The sequence below is a fragment of the Sphaeramia orbicularis genome, chromosome 24 (genome assembly GCF_902148855.1).
Source record: "Sphaeramia orbicularis chromosome 24, fSphaOr1.1, whole genome shotgun sequence".
Taxonomy (NCBI): Eukaryota; Metazoa; Chordata; class Actinopteri; order Kurtiformes; family Apogonidae; genus Sphaeramia; species Sphaeramia orbicularis.
In genome coordinates, this window is record NC_043979.1 from 46,465,415 (window position 1) to 46,480,536 (window position 15,122).

Consider the following 15,122-nt stretch of genomic DNA (forward strand, 5'->3'; position numbering starts at 1 on the left):
AGAAACAAACAAAAAATTCCCTTTTTCACAATATCATGATATATCATGATATATTGTATCGTGATCCGAGTATTGTGATTTGTATCGTATCACCAGATTCTTGTCAATACACACCCCTAATCATCAACATTTTTCAGTATACATTTTCAGTACTTTGTGTGATATTTTTGTCTTGATATGGTTGTCTTTTTGTAAGTAAGTAAATTTTATTTATAGAGCACTTTCCACAGACAGAAAGTGCTTAACAGTACAAAACACAATTAAAATGCCATTTAAAAATGCAATAAAATACAATTAAAATACGATATATACATAAAGTACAATCAGTTAGTGGCAGCCCTGAGTCAGTTAGGAATTAAAATGCCTGCTTGGACAAGAGTGTCTTGAGATGCTTTTTAAAAGTCTTAACAGAGTCCATGGACCGTTGGTATAAAGGGAGATCATTCAAGAGATGCAGCGCACTTTAAAGGGGTCATATTTATCTGAACCCACTTTTATTTGTCTTTGGTTCATTTATTTGTGTATTTGGCGATCCCAATAGTTCAAAAAGTTTGAATTTGAACCCTCCAGCTATCTTTATATTCATCTGAGCAAAAATCGAGCGGATTTCTACAACCCGTTTTAATTCCTGCTTAATTTGTTCCGTCTCCACATTTGCACATAAAAGGTCCAGACTTCTGATGAACATTTCTCCAGTACGACATAATTGTTTGTCAGCAGCAGCGGTTGTAGTCCATACTGAAAATATCTCCAAACTTCGACCCGATTACCTAAAATGTTCAGTTTTGGTTGAACGGGACAGAGAAGCACAGCCAACAACCTGGAGGGGGCGGGGCCTGAAGTGGCTCATTTGCATTTAAAGGGTCAGCGCTCCAAATCACCTTTCAGAAATAGGGTTGAAGATATATGTATTACTGTTATGAAAGGGACAGAGTTTATTTTGAATGTGAAATGCTGTTGCAAAACGGACAGAGTCTACCTTTGATATGTACAGGATTTTTGTGTTTTGTGCTTAGTCAGAATTTAGTCTGTTATGTGTAGGATTTTTGAGTTGCTTATGGGATCTAACGTAGGAATTTAGGGTAGACAGAAGAATGGGGTAAGGGGGCAGGAGATTATAAGTTAAACTTCATCCCACTCCTTTTTTAATGTTTTCCTTTCTTTTTATATAAATCTTTTTGTGGTTTTGTTTAATTGTTATATTCGGAATAAATAAATAAACAAACTAAAAAGATGGACCTGTGGAGTTGAATTAATGAAGAATTCAGACCCAAGCAGAGCATTTACAGTTTATGTAGACCACAGGAAAATGTTCGAAAATACAGAACTCCATTTAAAAAAGTAAAATATCACTCTTTAAAGCAGTGTATAACTTTCATCACAAATTTTTTTTTTCAAATTTGTAAAACCCAAGTGATATCCTAATTATCACTAATCCATTAGTCAACTTTGAAGATGACTCCATCATAAACTCAGTCCGCTTGTTTACATAACAAACCGAAACATCACTCTGGCCTTTTTCGGAAATTTTGTCAGCTAAGTGCATTGTGGGAACGGGAATTCCACGCAGCAGCAACTGATGTCTAAGTATTGTTTTTCACAATCACACACCCCGTTTTATTAGACGACAGTTGACTTAAAGTGATTCCTTCCATATCTTCTGACCTGTTAACACACTTCCATTGCTTGTTGTTGCCATGTTTGTTTTGGTCTTCCCCCAAATCTCGCCCTCGTTTTCAAAAATCACGTCACATCTCTACTCTGCTATTTTCGGCTCAGAAACAAACACTGAAGACGGCGCGATTTTCAAACCATGAAAATGATGCGAGTTTACATCTGAATCAGGTGTTTCATCGCGTCTTACTGCATTTCTCAGATAAATTAGTACTTGTACTGATGTATTGTGCAAGTTTTCACTTAATAATTTTTTTTTACCAGATGTGTGATGAAAGTCACACGCTGCTTTAAGTATTTTTCCAGCTAAACAAGAAACAGAGATTCAACTGATTATCATTGTTGCTGTAGCAGTGACAATAAAGATCTATTCTATTCTATTCTATTCTGGGATTTGCTGCTGATCAAGTTATAGCAGGTGATTCAAACTCACATGATAAAAGCCAAAATCAACATGTCTAGAATAGAAATTATGACTATCCAGCCCTGATAAACCTAAAAGAAATGTGTGACTTTGAGTTTATACTAAACATTAAATTAGCCTGAGCTGTCACTTTTGCTTTACATTTACTTGCATCAGAATTTATTACATAAACCACAGGAAAAACATGAGGATGGTCTCATTTCCCAGTGAAGTAAATCTGATTTCTTGCCGTCTCTCTCCCACCACAAAAACATTCATTTTTACCCTTTAGATCAGACATTTTTACATCTAAAAAGCTACACTTTTTAAGGCTAAATCCATTATTCATTCTACCCCTTTAGCAGCCTTACTGATACCCTACAGCACCTCCCATACACAAAGACACAATGTCAAAACTGACTGGGAAATCTTTTTAACTTTACCTCACTGCAGAGTGGGGTTTTATTTTGAGTAATGCTGTTCTGAGTAAATCATTAAGTAGGTCATAATTCTGTCTTATTCAAGGCTACTCACTGGGATTTACAAGTTTGGGTAACAAGCAATAAGCCCTCTGTAACTTTGGCATGTTAAGAGCATTTTTTAGCTTTTTCTCATGCAAAGGAATCTAAATTAGCGGTGGATAATACTGTAGACTAAAAACTATTATCTCAACTACATCATATTTTATAACATTTGGTTAACTAAGCGAGACTTATGAGTGATATTTACATTTGAAGATCAAGTTAATGAACAGATTTCAAGACTAACCACCTTTAATTCACAAGATTTACTATATTTACATCTATAAGGATTTAAGACAAACATAAGTTTCTTCATTGGAAAAGCTTCTAAAATAACCCCAGGACCACAGGAAACAATTACTTAAATAAATCAGTGATTCCCTGCCAGCAGTACATATATAATATCAACAAACATGTATTTATGAAAAAGCTGACCTTAAGTAAATGTACAATGATTAGTAGGCTAACAATCTAGTGCAAAACTAGTTAGTTAGGAAGCAGAGAAGATGAACTAGTCACTAAATGCAACAGAGATCTGTCACATAAGAAGATTGAAGTAACAACACACTGGCAAATAAAGAGAGTACAATCTGTAAACTACTAAAACCTTATAAATTGTTAGTGTTACAAGCAATTTTTGGTCCATATAAGCAGAATTTTGCAGGTCTATATAGTCATACTTGACCTTATCTACAAAAAAAAAAGGTTTGACCAAACTGGCAAATAAAGTTAATTAGAGTGAAAGGACATTAATGAGTATTCTTCAATACATTTCAAACATATTACAGAGTTTTACCCTTTCTACTAACAATATTCAGTGATCGACTTTACTTGATTTTATTCAGTGGACTTAACTTTTCATCTTACTGTACATGTTCCAATTCAATCTTGATTTTTGCTGATGAATTTTGTTTCAGTTTCAATTTTACATAACAGTGACTGTGGCTTTTTATCCCTGTGTTGCAAAGCATTTGTCTTGAGAAGCTCCAAACTGTATTTCTTGTATAAAGCATATTATCCTTAAACCCAACGACAAAGTTTTCTATACAGTAATCTGCAAGCTTTGTTGTTTTGACAGGGCTGCAGCATACATATGACATACATAACAAGAAAATACAGGAACTGTTTGTGTGTGTTAAGCACATGTTTGTGCACAAAATCAGAGCTGACCGACTTCTACGAGCTACACTCAGTATTAAGTGTGACCTCTGCTCACATGACAAAAAGTCATAAAAACAATAAGAAATGTTTGACGTGTTGAATGAAACTCTGGTAACAAGGAGGTCACACTAAATACCTGACACTTTGGTCTACTGACACTGTTCTTTCCTGATTTTTTTCTGGACATTTTAGTAGTTCCTGTATATTCCAGTTGCATCTGGGTCTAAAGACACAAATGCATATGTAATTGTTATTTTATCATGGTAAACCTTCAGACCTAATGGTGTTTTAAGACTTTCACACAGAACTGTATACAGAAAATTATTTAAAAACCCTGTCTGTACATGTAAATTGATAGTGATATTACTTCAGTTTATGTGTTACAAACAGGTATATCTGATGCATTTTATTTGAGTCTTAATAAGTAGAATTCTCTACAAGATTTTAAAGTAATTTTAGATCAAATTGAGGTCAGTTATGTCTGGCTGTAGATGGAGTTTAAACATTTATTTCACCTGTTTGATGCCAGACGAGTTCTGAAGCATTTACTGACAATTTCTGACTGTAATTCATTCTATCTTTTCTAATCAACTGTTATGTGCATCGTCTGCAACCCGGTCGCTCTAGTAAAAAAGCTGTTTTCTTTCAGTGGTACTTCTTTCTGATTTAATTTCTAGAATTAATAATAATTTTTAAAAAAATGAGATAAATTGCAGCGACACCTGAGGCCGTTCTGACTGTTACATAAGACAGCCTGGTATCTTTCTTTGCAGGTGGCAAAGGAGCAAAATGTCCTAACAAGCAGTGCATGTTATGTATTCAGTTTAAAGGAGATGGTTCGGGTGAATGGTATTCATAGTAAGTGGGAAAAATCAACAATGAGTCAGGCGTGTTTGGAGGCCCCAGAGCAGATCCTCCACTGGTTTGTCAGGATGACATGTTGTCATGCATTTAAGGCGGTTGTTTCTCTGTTAGCTTACCTGTGTTGTCGTCCGTTTAACTTGTAAATAATGATCCCGTCAGAGAGGTCCTGCTGCAAATTGTCACGCTGGATGATTAATTCCAATGCAAACCGCAGTTTAGGATCTGCGTAAAACAAGCCAGTTAGCAAACTCAGCTAACCAGCTTAACTTACAGGACAGTCAGATGTTTGACTTTTTTATCCAGTCTTACTTTAGATTTGAGATTTTTGCGGTCAGCTGTGGTGCTCATCACACAAACCCGCCCACGGTAGCTCGGAAACAGGGCAAAAGTTGCAGGTTAGCTGGCTCGCTAGCAATTTAACGTCAGCTTAATGTTGACAAACAAGCCTGCGTGTTTAAAATCACACACGACTTCAAGCTAGCTAACGCCAGGCTGTTAGCACGGTTAGCTTAGCTAGCAACCAGCTTGCTAAATCCAAACCTTCTTCCAAAAAATCCCTTTTCGCTGAGTCCGACGTATATCCCAACGGCAGAAGCAAATCTCAAGTCACTCCGGGAAACACTTGAGGGTGGTTTCTGTCTTTCAATGACGGCGCACTCGTGTTTTCAAAGCCAAGTTATCGCTTTGGTCTCTGCTCTCCGCCATTTCCAATCTCTCAACACAAACAAACAGGGCTGCGTGTGCACGGGCCGCCGAGGCGCGTTCACGAGGGGTGGTGGTGGGGGGCAGTGGGCAGGAGGTTTCAGGTTTATTGATATAAAGACTCGACTGTTGATTGACCTCATTAAGAAAACACACATCTGTCTTTTAACATTTTACACAACATACCACCATGTGTAGAGAGTATAATATGGACACAGGAGGGTTTTGTAATAAATTTATTTTTTTATTAAATTTTATTAGACATTTTTAGCATAAACAAACTTATAAAGACTTTGAAATTCATGTTTGTCAGTCAAATATAAATAAAACAAAAGCCTAAGAACCTAGTTTTTGTGAATTTCCAAGAAAATAAAAATAATAATAAACAAGTTTTTCAGTTGTCAGAAGTTTTAGCTCATCTATCTATCTATCTATCTATCTATCTATCTATCTATCTATCTATCTATCTATCTATCTATCTATCTATCTATCTATCTATCTATCTATCTATCTATCTATCTATCTATCTATCTATCTATCTTTCTTTAGCTACAAAATGTTAATATTATCAATTTGTTCATTGTGCTACTTATTTGTGTTAATTTTTGTCCATTTTCTTGCCTATTTTGTTCATTTTTCTACTAATTTTGCTGCATATTTTTTGTCTTCACTCATTTTGATGTTCATGTTTGTCCATTTTTGGCCAATTTATTCCTTTTTTTTTTTTTTAATCAGTTTGGCTTTTTTTTTTTTTGCTATTATCTAGCAACAGAAGGTTCAGTTTTTATTAATTTTGCCTAATTTTTTTTTTTTTTCAATAATTTCGCTGTTTATTTTTTGTCTTTGCTCATTTTGATGCTTAGGTTTGTCCATTTTTTTTCACTTTTTTCCTTATTTTGTTTACTTTTTTAATCAGTCTGACATTCTTTTTCCATCATCTATCTACCTATAGCAACAAAATGTTAATATTATCAGTTTATTCATTGTGCTACTTCTATCTATCTATCTATCTATCTATCTATCTATCTATCTATCTATCTATCTATCTATCTATCTATCTATCTATCTATCTATCTATCTATCTATCTATCTATCTATCTATCTATCTATCTATCTATCTATTTATTTATTTATGCGTATATTTGTATCAGACTTGTAAATAGTTACAGTCCATAGAGTATAATGAGCATTAAAAAAATAATAAAAAGGGTTATAAATGTAAAAAGGACACACATGCACACACACTATCTTCAATAACAAATATAAAGATGCTGGTGTTTAACAAGTGTAGAATCTGTATAAAAGTCAGAGTTAACAATTGTAAAAATCACAACATTTCTAGAATGACTTCAAAGCAGTATAAAATGTAAAATTGCTTTCCGTAACATCTCATAATAAGAGCGAACATTATTAAAACAGAACATACCACTAAGCACTACAGCTACGATAAAAGTATTATACATGGTTATAATATGGAATGCATTGTTAAAAGCAACTCAGACTGAGTGAGTAGTATAACGTTTAAAATGAACCCATACGTAAAAGAGATAAATATTCTAGCAAAAAAAGTATGAACAATTTATTACAAACTATCTACCTCAGAAATTAAATGTTCTAAATCATTGATACTTTAATAAAATGACCTGGAAAACAAATAACAAAAGTGCTGGTTAGCTGATGCTTTCGCTGTTCATGATAAAGTGTTATTCCACATATGTACTGGCTTATGTCTATTTATCCAATGGATTTATAAATATTCAAGTAGAAAGAACCTGTAAAGTGAATGTAGTGTAATGTACAGACAGTGTTTTTGCTCTGACACAAACATTCCTTTTGAGTCAAATTCATTCTCTCATTAATTCTCACAGTTTCATATTTTAATCCAAGACTGTATCTGTGAATCTACAGCCAACCAGTATTTGGACTGAATTTATGTTTGTTAGAGACTCAAAGTTGGAAAAGTTTCCCTACTTTTATTCTGGCGGTATTTTACTTGTAATGAATATCCTCACAGTATTATTCTGCCAAAGACTTGATGAACGGTTAAATAAATAAATAAATAAATAAATAAATAAATAAATAAATAACCAGCTATTTAAAAGTTTAATATGGAAGATTTAAGAAGATCCAGTCGCACCAATGGGATACAATAGCCATAAATAGTATTATACTGGTGTGTAAATACATTTAAATAAGATCATCCATCCATCCATAGATCCCATCATCCATCCTTCCATCCATCCATCCATCCATAGATCCCATCATCCATCCTTCCATCCATCCATAGATCCCATCATCCATCCATCCATCCATAGATCCCATCATCCATCCTTCCATCCATCCATAGATCCCACCATCCATCCATCCATCCATCCATCCATCCATCCATCCATAGATCCCATCATCCATCCATCCATCCATCCATCCATCCATAGATCCCATCATCCATCCATCCATCCATCCATCCTTCCATCCATCCATAGATCCCATCATCCATCCATCCATCCATCCATCCATCCATCCATCCATCCATCCATCCATCCATCCATAGATCCCATCATCCATCCATCCATCCATCCATCCATCCATCCATCCATCCATCCATCCATCCATCCATAGATCCCATCATCCATCCTTCCATCCATCCATAGATCCCATCATCCATCCGTCCATCCATCCATCCATCCATCCATCCATCCATCCATCCATCATCCATCCATCCATCCATAGATCCCATCATCCATCCATCCTTCCATCCATCCATAGATCCCATCATCCATCCATCCATCCATAGATCCCATCATCCATCCATCTATCCATAAATCCCATCATCCATCCTTCCATCCATCCATAGATCCCATCATCCATCCATCCATCCATCCATCCATCCATCCATAGATCCCATCATCCATTCATCCATCCATAGATCCCATCATCCATCCATCCATCCATCCATAAATCCCATCATCCATCCATCCATCCATCCATCCATCCATCCATCCATCCATCCATCCATGTATGTATGTATTTATTTTCCATCCCATCCATTCTGTCAAGATAATTCCTTCATTTAAAACTTATTTTATTTCACTGTACACAATGTACTTGCTGTAATAGATTACTTACTGTTTTTATATCATGTAAGAGAGAAGAAGCTATGTTATTAATATTTTGTATCTTATCTGTAAAATTTAAATTAAAAAAACATACACTGTGGGGGGAAAAAATCTGCATCAAAAAAAGACCAGAAGAGAGAGAAATCACTGAAAACCCAAAACGCTGTAACATTCAGGTCCACAGTGAGCCTATGTAAACCTTTAATCACAGCCGTACATGTTGGCGCCTGCCCAGTTTTCCCAGAATTCAACTGTTTTGGACACTAATCTGAACTCCACCATTACATATATTGCAGTTCATAAACACACCGTCGCTGCTCTCTAATGTTTACCGCTCATGTGCTTTCAGTTTCCCATTAAATCCTACATAACTGCCATTTTAATGCAGGAAAAGAAAAATTTAGTGGAAGTACTGCAGTGACCACAGTCTAGTCTGTTAAACATCCGAAAACATGTCTCTTTATGAACATTTCACTGTGATTTTTGTGATGAAGTCACATGTCAGGTGTGTGGGTGGATCCTCTGGAAATACTCTGTAACCCTAAAAGCCCCTGTGCTACTTTTGTGGCAGTTCCCAAATGAATTTTACTACCCTTCTTATCTGATTTATCACCAATTTCTTTCATAATTTTATCCTGTGTATTTTGCATTTTTTGGTGTAAATCATGTTTTTTCCGATATTTAACTCCCGTATCATGTAGATATTCATAAAACCTTTGAGTAACTTCAAAGGAAATTATATTAAAACAGAAAAAAATGTCAAAAAAGTGACTTTTTCAGCAAAGGTGAGTGTATGTGAGTGTATGTGAGTGTATCTAAGTGAATGTAAACCCAGTGTGTCCATCCACTGTCATTGATCCAACTCCATGGGTTTTACTGGTGAATCATTGTTGTAGGACATTTGTTTATTGGTTTTTTGTTTTTTTGATACTTTTGTTGATTATTTAGTCCGTTTTTTGTTAATTTTGCACATTGTTTTGTGGTTTATTTTGTCAGTAATTTAGTTTATTTTCTTTAACATGTTCATTTTCTTGATAATTTTGTTTGATTTGTTCATCATTTTGTACATTGTATTGATTGTTGCAACTTCCAAATGATATTTTTTCTACATTTAACCTTTCCTTAGTGACTTTTTTTGTTTTGTTTTGTTTTACTAAAAACTATCATTAACTGAACACAAACCCAGTGTGTCCATCCACTGTCATTGATCCAACTCCATGGGTTTTACTGGTGAATGAATGTTTCAAGGTTTTATTATTTTATTACCCTTCATTCATTTGTTTTCCTTCAAGTTATTTTAGTTTATGTCTTATTTTGTTCATCTTACGTATTATTTAGTTTATTTATTATTCATTTTATTCATTAATTTGGCTGTTTTTGCTCATTTTAAGCTTTTTCACTTGTTTTAGCACATTTTTTGCCTGTTTTTTTCCCACATTATTTATTATTTTCTAGGTTTTTTTAATTCACTTTTGTTCATTTTATCCACTGTCATTGATCCAACTCCATGAGTTTTAATGATGAATCAATGTTTTAGAAGATGACGGTGTTTCCATGGTAACTACAGAGCCTCTGAACATCCAAATGGGTCAAATCTGATGACCATGAAAAGATGAAGAAATGTATTTTACACCAATAGTTTACATGTATTGATAGAATTGTCACCATATGTTCACTGTTGTTTATGTATATATTTATTTATTTATTTGAGTTATTTATTATTTTTTGTTTATTTATTCACCAGAACAACTAAGAAACGCACTGTTAAAAGATTATATGTGTATTTGTATGTTGTGGATATATGTATAAACGTATGTACGTATGTATGTGTATATGGAAGAGGGACATATATATTATTAATAATATTTTAGGGAGAGGGGGTGGGATTAAATAAGTTGCACTTCTTCCCACCCCCTTTTTGATCATGTAATTGGAACTATTGCACTGTTCTTCTGTCTAAGATTGTTCTGATTGTTGATATTTGTATTATTATGTATGTTTTGCTCGTTCGCATATATGTTAAATTTCATTGCATGTTCGGAATAAATCACTAAATCACAAAAAAAATCACAAAAGAATTAAAGGATCAACAGGTATTTAACAGTTTACATCAGTAGTAGGTTTGTGTCGCCAGTGGCTGTTTGGGTTTTTAAGGGTTAAAGGTCCATTATTATATTATTTGTAATGACTTAATTGGTCAAAACATTCCTGTAGAGTTTGTAGTTTCAAAGCTGTGACTCATGAACTTGGTTTATTGTTTGTTTTATGAGTAAATGCTTCCTTATGGCTCATCTAAAAGGGTGTAAAGATGAGTCCCACTAAATACAATAAATATATTCTATATGAACTACAGTTGGTTTATAAATGCAGAATCCCAACAATTAATTTCCTGCCACTGTATGCACAGTTGGCTCGACTCCCAGACATTTTATACACAACAGCAACAACAGCTGTCAGTAAACGGAATAGACATTAACGTACACCCATCATTAAGCCTGATTATCCTCTGAGTGCAACAATAATTTCTCATGATTGCGTTAAATAAGTAAAATTCCAGCAGTGGTGGAATGACAAATCTGACATTCTTATTATTTCCCTCTGGTCTATATATTATATAAAATGTTATTAGATTATTAACCCCTTCATGTAGGAATTATTGTAAAACTGAGTGGGATTATTTCACCCAAATAACATGGAAATGTGTCCAACTATGAAATGTATGTATCCATGAAAAAGCAATAAATAGACAATAAATGCACAATAAATAAATCTGCCAGCATTTCTGATAAAGGTAAATTATCTCACTATTTTAGATAAGATAAGATAAGATAAGATAATAAATTTGCAGGACTCAATAAAAACATAAAATACTAAAGGGAGTAATTAAAGGAAACTATGAACAGAATATATGAGACATTATTCTTGACAGACACACATATGAAGAGGACTCTGCTTTAAATCTTTACTGAGGTGTTACGATAAAAAACAGATGACAGATAAGAGCTGATGAGCAGTTCTGAGAACACATCACAGATAAACACTACTGTGTTGAATAAAAACAGTCGAGGATACAATCATCCAGCGCAGGCAAGTGAACTGAACCAAACTGAACTGAACTGAACCGAACTAACTGAACTGATCTGAACCAAACTGAACTGAACTGAACCAAACTGAACCAAACTGAACTGAACTGAACTGAACCGAACTGAACCGAACCGAACTAAACTGAACCGAACTGAACCAAACTGAACTGAACCAAACTGAACTGAACTGAACCGAACCAAACTGAACTGAACTGAACCAAACTGAACCAAACTGAACTGAACTGAACTGAACTGAACCGAACTGAACCAAACTGAACCGAACTAAACTGAACCGAACTGAACCAAACTGAACTGAACCAAACTGAACTGAACCAAACTGAACTGAACTGAGCTGAACTGGACCGAACTGAACCAAACAGAACTGAATCAAACTGAACTAAACCAAACTGAACTGAGTTGATCCAAACTGAACCGAACTGAACTGAACCAAACAGAACTGAATCAAACTGAACCGAACCGAACTGAACCAAACAGAACTGAATCAAACTGAACTAAACCAAACTGAACTGATCTGAACTGAACTGAACTGATCTGAACTGAACTGAACTGAACTGAACCGAACTGAGCTGAACTAAACTGAACTGAACCAAACTGAACTGAACTGAACCAAACTGAACTGAGCTGAACCGAACCGAACTGAACCAAACAGAACTGAACTGAGCTGAACCGAACTGAACTGAATCAAACTGAACTGAACCAAACTGAACTGAGTTGATCCAAACTGAACTGAACTGATCTGAACCAAACAGAACTGAATCAAACTGAACTAAACCAAACTGAACTGATCTGAACCAAACTGAACTGAACAAAACAGAACTGAATCAAACTGAAGTAAACTGAACTGATCCAAACTGAACCAAACTGATTTGATCTGAACTGAACCAAACTGAACCGAACTGATCTGAACCGAACCGAACTGATCCAAACTGAACTGAACTGATCTGAACCAAACAGAACTGAATCAAACTGAACTAAACCAAACTGAACTGATCTGAACCAAACTGAACTGAACAAAACAGAACTGAATCAAACTGAACTAAACTGAACTGATCCAAACTGAACCAAACTGATTTGATCTGAACTGAACCAAACTGAACCGAACTGATCTGAACCGAACCGAACTGATCCAAACTGAACTGAACCAAACTGAACTGATCCAAACTGAACTGAACCAAACTGAACTGATCTGAACCAAACTGAACTGATCCAAACTGAACTGATCCAAACTGAACTGATCTGAACTGAACCAACTGAACCAAACAGAACTGAATCAAACTGAACTAAACCAAACTGAACTGAGTTGATCCAAACTGAACCAAACTGAACTGAACCAAACAGAACTGAATCAAACTGAACTAAACCAAACTGAACTGAACTGAACCAAACTGAACTGAACCAAACAGAACTGAACTGAACCAAACTGAACTGAACTGAACCGAACTAAACTGAACTGATCTGAACCAAACTGAACTGAACTGAACCAAACTGAACCAAACTGAACTGAACTGAACCGAACTAAACCAAACAGAACTGAATTAAACTGAACTGAACCAAACTGAACTGAACTGAACTGAACCGAACTGAACTGAACCGAACCGAACTGAACCAAACTGAACTGAACTGAACCAAACTGAACTGAGCTGAACCGAACCGAACTGAACCAAACAGAACTGAACTGAGCTGAACCGAACCAAACTGAACTAAACCAAACTGAACTGAGTTGATCCAAACTGAACCGAACTGAACTGAACCAAACAGAACTGAATCAAACTGAACCGAACCGAACTGAACCAAACAGAACTGAATCAAACTGAACTAAACCAAACTGAACTGATCTGAACCGAACTGAACTGATCTGAACCGAACTGAACTGAACCGAACTGAACTGAACCGAACTAAACTGAACTGAACTGAACCAAACTGAACTGAACTGAACTGAACCAAACTGAACTGAGCTGAACCGAACCGAACTGAACCAAACAGAACTGAACTGAACCGAACCAAACTGAATCAAACTGAACTAAACCAAACTGAACTGAGTTGATCCAAACTGAGCCGAACTGATCTGAACCAAACAGAACTGAATCAAACTGAAATAAACCAAACTGAACTGATCTGATCCAAACTGAACTGATCCAAACTGAACTGATCCAAACTGAACTGATCTGATCCAAACTGAACTGATCCAAACTGAACTGATCCAAACTGAACTGATCTGAACCGAACTGAACTGATCCAAACTGAACTGATCCAAACTGAACTTATCTGAACCGAACTGAACTGATCTGAACCGAACTGAACTGAACCGAACTGAACTGAACCGAACTAAACTGAACTGAACTGAACCAAACTGAACTGAACTGAACTGAACCAAACTGAACTGAGCTGAACCGAACCGAACTGAACCAAACAGAACTGAACTGAGCTGAACCGAACCAAACTGAATCAAACTGAACTAAACCAAACTGAACTGAGTTGATCCAAACTGAGTCGAACTGATCTGAACCAAACAGAACTGAATCAAACTGAAATAAACCAAACTGAACTGATCCAAACTGAACTGATCCAAACTGAACTGATCCAAACTGAACTGAACTGATCCAAACTGAACTGATCCAAACTGAACTGATCCAAACTGAACTGATCCAAACTGAACTGATCTGAACCGAACTGAACTGATCCAAACTGAACTGATCCAAACTGAACTGATCTGAACCCGGTTTGCCCTGAATGCTCCCTGTCCTCTTCAGATGAACCGGTTCCTCCTGAACATGTGTAGTGTGTGGGGTGGCAGAGTTCAGCTGTTTATCACTACATGACAGAAACATGGTCAGGTCACACTGGGCCCCTCGCCAAACCAGGTGAAACGGCAAACGGACGCTTGGAAATGTGGGAAAGGTCAGCAGTGTTACAGGTGGAGGGAGTGAAAACAGACTGGTATACATATATACACACAAACAAACTGTCACCTGGGGTAGGTATGGATGAGCTTTAAACTGTCCTGTGGGTCATGTGGGCTGCATTTTATTCATGTGTACCATCATCTTCCATCACAAGAACTGAATTTCACAAACTTAACATGAACAGCCTACATCCATTTATGTAAAATATAATAACATGAAAACAATATAAGACATATTATTTAAAAAAAATGCATGTTTACATTTCAGTCATTTCTTCTCCTCCTATATATTCATTTATTTATTTATTACAGTATCTTCCATCTTGTTTTCTTTGTTAAATGTTTTGTTTCCATCCTATGAATCATAATTTCATTATTCTGTAAATTTCCCTGAGATGAATAAAGTATCTATCTATCTATCTATCTATCTATCTATCTATCTATCTATCTATCTATCTATCTATCTATCTATCTATCTATCTATCTATCTATCTATCTATCTATCTATCTATCTATCTATCTATCTATCTATCTATCCTCTTTGTTCATTGTGCTACTTATTTGTTTGTTTTTGTCCATTTTCTTGTCTGTTTTGTTCATTTTCACAAATTTTGTCGCATATTTTTTGTTTTTATTCATTTTGATGCTCATGTTTGTCTATTTTTGGTCACTTTT